The 7,500-nt window shown below is 32.5% G+C and overlaps 2 non-coding genes across 2 annotated transcripts; one reads left to right on the forward strand and one right to left on the reverse strand.

Annotated features, from left to right (window-relative positions):
• Positions 1-112: 112 nt before the first annotated feature.
• Trnah-gug (transfer RNA histidin (anticodon GUG)) lies at positions 113-184 on the reverse strand. The gene has a single exon. It is a non-coding gene; the product is annotated as a tRNA-His (tRNA).
• Positions 185-300: 116 nt separating this feature from the next.
• Positions 301-382, forward strand: Trnal-uag (transfer RNA leucine (anticodon UAG)). The gene has a single exon. It is a non-coding gene; the product is annotated as a tRNA-Leu (tRNA).
• The last annotated feature ends 7,118 nt before the right edge of the window (positions 383-7,500 follow it).

Below are 7,500 nucleotides of genomic sequence, written 5' to 3' on the forward strand. Positions count from 1 at the left end.
GTCACAAACTCAGCTGGGATGCTGGAAAAGGCCACCGACATCCTTCTCACCGATCGTCTTCGCCATAATGCTCATTGAACATTGTAAAATGCAGAAAAGGTTAATGCGCCTCTGCCGTGACCAGGATTCGAACCTGGGTCGTCACGGCCACAACGTGAAGTCCTAACCACTAGACGATCACGGCTACAGAACGCACGGAACTCTCAACCTCAACTACGGCTTGGTATCGCATCGAAGCCATTACCGTATGGCTTCAGTTCCCTCGAAACTTGGGCTTATTGAGCGTTTTCCTCTCGTATCGGTAGAGTGGCCGAGCGGTCTAAGGCGCTGGTTTTAGGCACCAGTCTCTTCGGAGGCGTGGGTTCGAATCCCACCTCTGCCAGATTGTTTTGAAGTCGTCACTCTCGAAGAAACCACGCTCAACACATTTCGAAGAAAACCGTCTGGCTAGGGTTAGGGTTAGCAAACACCGCATGTGCCGTCTGCGAAAAGAGCGCGGGTCGTGCGCTACCTACCATACCGAAGAACACGTTCGCATCGGTTGGATGGCCGAGCGGTCTAAGGCGCTGGTTTGGTACTAGCGGTTAGCGCTCGTAGGAGACGGACGTGTTTTCGCGAGCTCCCGTATATTGTGTTCATTGAAGTGTATCCTGATTCTCGTTTATTCAGATTTGGTGAAATGAAAACTTTGAACTATGGATAAGGATTCTAACAATATGAGAAATTATAAACGACTGAAAGAATGTACCGTGAGAATAATGTCTGATGTTCGTCAAAATGTTGGAAATTTAATTGATGAAATTGAGGAAATTACCGGTTTTGATTCTGTTAGTGCATGTGTACCTATGAATGGAGTATATGAAGTTACCTTAAGTTCTATGGATTTACTATCTAGATTGACGGAGAATGAATTAGTTATAGGAGGAGAAACTTTAAATGTGAGTTATGTTGGATTCCGTATAATGATAGTGTCATTTATGAATATTCCCCATTATATATCAGATGTAGAAATTTTCGATAAGTTAAAAGTATGGAATGTAACCCCAGTCAGCGAGATAAAAGAACGATTTTACAAACATGGAGAGCGGAACATAGCAGACGGTACAAGGTATGTGAAAGTTAAATTTCCTCCTGAAGTCGCTAGCTTGCCGTACGCCACTCGTTTTGACGGGCGTTCCTTTTACGTCAAGCATGATAATCAAGCGAGAGTATGCTTTAACTGCCTAAAAAGTGACCATGAAGTAAAAAACTGTCCAGATTCTAAGTGTTATAAGTGCCAAAAATTAGGACATACGCGTAGAAATTGTAGTGAAAAGGAATGTGAAACCTGTGGATTATTTAGTTGTCAGTGTGAGTCTAATATACAGTGTAAAACTTGTGGATATGTAAGCTGTCAGTGTGATGAAAGTACAGGTGTGAACGATACTCAGGTTAAAGAAACTGTGGGGATAGAGACTGATAGTGTAAACAATGAAAGAGAAATGATTATAGAAAATAATGAAACGACTACAGATACCAGAGTGAGCGAAACTGAAGTTGATCCTGTCAACGAATTAGTCAGTGACAATAAAAACAGTGAATTTTTTGACAACAAGCATATAGATATTGAAACAACAGAAAGATATGAGGCTGAAGGTAATAATAAAGAAGATGAGTGGCGATTGGCTAAGTCAACCTTTGACTACAATAAAACCCTACGAAAGAACTATTTAAAAAATTACATCAGTAGTAAACCAGCCTCAAATTTACGCCTTGAACAACTAGCGAGGAGAAGAGAGTCTAGATATAATCTCTACCATGACCAACAGTCTGAAAATGCACAAAAACGCCCACCATCAGTTTCCAGTCAAGATTTATTTATACAGCACAGAGGGGAAGTAAAATCAACAACGGGTTTAACTCGCGAGAGACGGATCTGATTTTCAACTATAACGGTACTTTAAATATAATTTCCCGTCTATCTTTATATTATATAATTTCTATTAAAGTAATTTCTGTTAATTGTAATGGTCTACGAGATCAAAGAAAACTCCAGAACATAACCTTATGCTGGGACAACGAATTTATTTTAAAAATTATTAAACTATGGTACCGTCTAGTGCACAAGAATAATCTTATTAATAGTCGTAGAGGTGCTGAAACTCTACCTAAAAATATCCTCATAAACTCTACTATTTCTGAATGTATTGTGCTTTTAAACTACTTTAATATGTATGTATATGTCAATAAATGTAAAAATATTATTCTCGTTGATGAGAATCAAGTATTCGATCATTATTTATGGGACAACTTTATAATTTCCTGCACTTTTAACAATAAAGCACGTTGTAGAAACTATAACGGTAATAGTCACGTGACTACATACCGACTGATTGTTTATGTTTTGACAACACCGCGAGGCTATGCTTATACAGCTTCCGTCTTGTCGTTTAAAGTGACCCAATATCCACCGCAAACTACATGTCAGATTATGTACAGAGTGCAGTATCTCTTTTATTTATATACAAATCTAATCAATTACAGACTATTATACCACTGTGATAGAGTAATGATTATTATTATATACTTAAGAATATTTACACTAGTAGTTGGTATGATTTTATATTTTCAATTAATGTGCCAAAATAATCTTTATTCATTGTATAAATATTTCTTAGTAGACTATTCCATTATTAAAATATATATTATATGCTTTAAAGATGAAAATGTTATCCTCAAAACGCAAACTCAAACATGCCTAAAATAGCTTCTCTCAATGTAAATGGATTCCGCGATTTGCTCAAAATTAAAAACATTTATGCATATTTGAATAGCTTTAATTATGATATAATCTGTATTCAAGAAACATTCTGGGATGATGAGTTTATAAGTTCTTTTGCCGGTTTATGGGACGGCCCGTGTTTTTTAAATAATTTTCAAGACAATAAAAGACGGGGGGTTGCCATTCTGTTCAAAAACATGTATAAAAATTCCATTACGCAAGAATTTAAAGACAATCAGGGTAGAATAATACGAGTAGATTTTCAATGTGACAATAAAGACATATCAGTATTCTCTATATACGCCCCTAATAATTATAAAGATAGGGGGGAATTCTATAATGTTCTCTCTTCTTTTATTGATATAAATCGCATGAATGTTATATGTGGTGATTTTAATGATGTACTAGATCCTAATCTAGACAGGGGTAGAAATATGTATACAAATGTTAGTTCTACCGTAATTTTTAAAACTTTTATACAAGAAAATAATCTGTGTGACATATTTCGTGATAAATATCCAGAAAAGCGTCAATTTACAAGGATACAAACTGTGAACGGGTCATTACGAATGAGTAGGATCGATTATATATTGATTAGTCACCCACTAAAAGCACACACCATGAATATATGGACAACTCATACAAAATTGTCTGATCACAGTTTGGTATCCTTACTCTTTGATTTAAATGAGGTAGACAGGGGTCCTGGTATGTGGATTTTTAACAACACGCTTTTAAACAACATTAACTATGTGGAAACTATTAAAAAAATAATTAATGATAAACTAAACTGTAGTCTGTACAAAGAATATCCTCTAATTTGGTGGGACAACCTTAAATATATTATTAAAAAAGAGTCAGTTTTATTTGCACGTAAAGTAAATCAAAAAGAGAAAAAAGAATTTTGGGATTTGAATAATAAATTAACAATATTATATGAAAAGCAGTCCAAGGGTATATTAGTTGATCAAAATGTAATCCAAGATTTAGAAAGTAAACTATCAGAGTTTGAAACTAAAAAATGTCGAGGAGCCATCTTAAGATCGAAATCCAAAAACGCCTTAGAATCTGATAGATGTACGTCTTACTTTCTAAATCTTGAGAAGAAAAACCAGGAGAATAATGTAATTAAATGTATTTATGATTCAGATAATATTTTAATTGATGATTCTAGTAATGTCTTGTATACATGTGCTGATTATTATAAAGTATTGTACACTGCCGACCCCGAAGCAGACGATACACACGAACAGACGACGCTGTGTGATCTCGTTGACTGTACACTAAGCCAAGTCAACAGTAGGTCATGTGACCGACCTATTACACTCCACGAAGCGTATATAGCACTTAACGGTATGCAAAAAGGGAAATCCCCCGGTAATGACGGTTTGACAGTAAGTTGGTATTTACACTTCTGGAGTGTAATAGGTCCTATTTACTTGTATATCTTAAATCATATTATTTCTAGTAAATCGCTGTCTCGCTCTATGAGACATGGTGTTATAACTTTATTTTATAAAGGTAAGGGTGATAAAAGAAATCTGAAAAATTATAGACCTATAAATTTATTAAATGTTGATTATAAGATTTACTCTAGAATTTTAGCCTTAAGACTTAGAAGTATTATTAATACAATTATCTCTCCAGATCAGTCATGTATTCCTGGTCGTGATATTTCAGATAATATTGCTTCGATAAGAGATGTTTTAAATTATGTTGAATTTGAAAATATACCATGTTACATTTTAAAACTTGATGCTCTCAAAGCTTTCGATCGAGTTTCACATTCCTATATTTTTACTGTACTAAAACATTTTAATTTTGGTGATAGTTTTATTGATCACGTTAAAATATTATACTCCAATATATACAGTAGTGTTAAAGTAAACGGCCATATATCTCGCCCTTTCCCGGTAACCAGATCTGTCAGACAGGGTTGTCCACTTTCAGCACTTTTGTACGTACTTACAGCAGAACCCCTCAATGCCCTTATAAAATCTAATCCGAGCATAAAAGGAATATGTATACCAGGTTCACCCACCCCATCCCTCCTATACCAGCATGCAGATGATTGCACCCTTACGCTATCAAACACTGATTCTATTATAAAAACCTTTTCACAGATAAAACCATACTGCAAGGCCTCTGGGGCGAAAATCAACGTCGAAAAATCCCAATTATTACCAGCTGGATCTGTTAAAAATGAACATGTTTCACTCCCTGTACAAGTTGAAATTATCTATGAATGCATCGAAATATTAGGTATTTACTTAGGACCAAACTCCAATGCATGTAACCATAAAAACTGGGATACCAAACTAAATAAAATTAAGAGAATTTTAAATATGTGGTCTCAACGGAAACTTACCCTAATGGGAAAATCCTGTGTCATTAATTCATTATGTATGTCCTTATTATGGTATCCCCTAAGGGTCTTGAATATACCTTCTTATATTATTAAAAAAGTTGAAGAATTTATAAAAGATTTTATGTGGTTTAATAAAACACCTCAAGTCAAGAGCTCCACCATTATAGGTTCATATGATCAAGGCGGTCTAAATATACCCAAACTTGTTTTAAGACAAGATGCTTTCAGATTAAATGTTTTAAAGAAATACAATGATAGTACTTTTCATGCTGTATGGAAGCACCTTTTTACTTATTTCCTTAATTCATACCACAACATGAATATAGATATTGAAATTTTCGCATTAAAACCTATTTCAAGTGGATTACTAAATATACCAGACTTCTATAGATCTATTTTAATTGCATGGAATAACATTAATAATAATACAAGGAGACCACCATTAAGTTATAATGACATTTTAAACCAACCATTGTTTGATAACCCCTTTATATTGTATAATAATAAGTCTCTCCATTATGACATATATATTAGCAATAAGATTGTAAAAGTTTCTGATATTTGTTATTGTGTTATACCAGGTTTGCTCCCTTTAATTCATATAATTGATTTATTTACCATTAATAATGATGAGGTTGATATTGTTAAGATTGAAAAATATTATAAAACCATATGTTCATGCCTACCAAATGACTGGCTTGTCATGATTAATAAAGAGAGTCATGTGATTGATAAGCATATTATTCTTCATATACAAACTAATGATGATTATGTACCAATTACAAATTGTACATCTAAGCACTTTTATAATGTTTTAAGAAAGAAATTTTATAAAGAACCCACTAGTATAAATTTTTGGAATCAGCTTAATTACGATATTGATTGGAAAAATGTATGGAAATCCATAGGTTATTACTTAAAAAGCAATGAATGTATAGAAAATGATTTTAAAATAGCCCATAACATTATATATACAAATGAGAAACTCTTCAAGTATAAAACTATTGATAGTCCTCTGTGTTGTCTCTGTTTAAGTGATATAGAGAATATGCAGCATATACTCCTTAATTGTCCCAAAATTTCAGAATTTATTAAGAATCTAAAATCTATATTAATTAATTTCTACCCTGAAGGATTTAGCTCTGTCTATTTTAATAAAATATTGTTGTTTGGTGTCCAATCTATCAAGGGTAATAAAAAGAATAATATTTTAATTCTACTACTATCTTTTGCCAGACTAGCTATAATTAAACGCAGAAATATGTTTCTAAAGACTGATAAAATTGTAAATGTTTTCAAACTTTTTATAACAATGTTACAACATCATTTTCAATACCTATATTTTTATTTAAAAGAACAGAAATTTAATGATTTAATATGTATACCAAATCTTGTATATATAGAAAATAATGAAGTTAAATTATGTATAATCTGATGTATTTACAATCGACTAATTCAGTCCACAAGCCACCTTAATTCGTAGCAGACGAATCTTCACCGTCTGCGCGGAGTATGACCTAGTTGCATAAATACTCAACAGTCTCTTTTATCCAGCTATAATGCTACCGCATAAATCTCTGTAGACTAGTACATCCAGAACTCTTTAAACTACAACAATCAACATGTAATAAAACTGTTTGAAGCATTTTCTCCGTAACTTTCTAATCATATATAACTTTTTATTTGTCTATTTTACCCAATTGTTTTAAAAATATACATGTTATTTGAATTATAAATATAATATCATGATACAAGTTTACTATTATTGTGACCCACTTTACAACCCGTCATCCAGACATAAACACTCAATCTGTGTCAGCATCACAAGCCTTTATTATCCAGTTCAAAGTTACCTATATTCCCCATAGTAAACTTGTTCATCCAGCCCTCCAAAAAATTTAACATGGGAATTTGCTATTGCAAACCTTTTCATCAGAATTTCTTAACAATTATTTAAGTATAAACATTTTTCTTGTCTATAATATCTTTATTATCATTTAAAGTCACCAAATATGTTAATTCCTATCACTTTAAAGACTATATTTTAATTTTAAAGCTTATTTTTCTGTTAGACACTGTGTATCTAACACACAAAAACCTTTATACTAGAAATCATATTGTTAACCTGTTTTTAACAAATTATTTGTAAATCCTTAACTAAATTCATCTCTTTTACTCATAATAGTTTTCATTTATGTTTAAAGTCACCAAATAATGTAATAATTGTAGCATTTAGAATTATAATTAGTAATCGAAAACATATATTGTCATTGATACTAGCCGCACCTAAAACGTTGTAATTATCTATTTCTATAATTGTGTATATGACAGGCATAGATTTTAATTGTACATAATATATTTTATTTATTCT

Source organism: Patella vulgata, chromosome 6, assembly GCF_932274485.2.
Source record: "Patella vulgata chromosome 6, xgPatVulg1.2, whole genome shotgun sequence".
Lineage (NCBI taxonomy): Eukaryota > Metazoa > Mollusca > Gastropoda > Patellidae > Patella > Patella vulgata.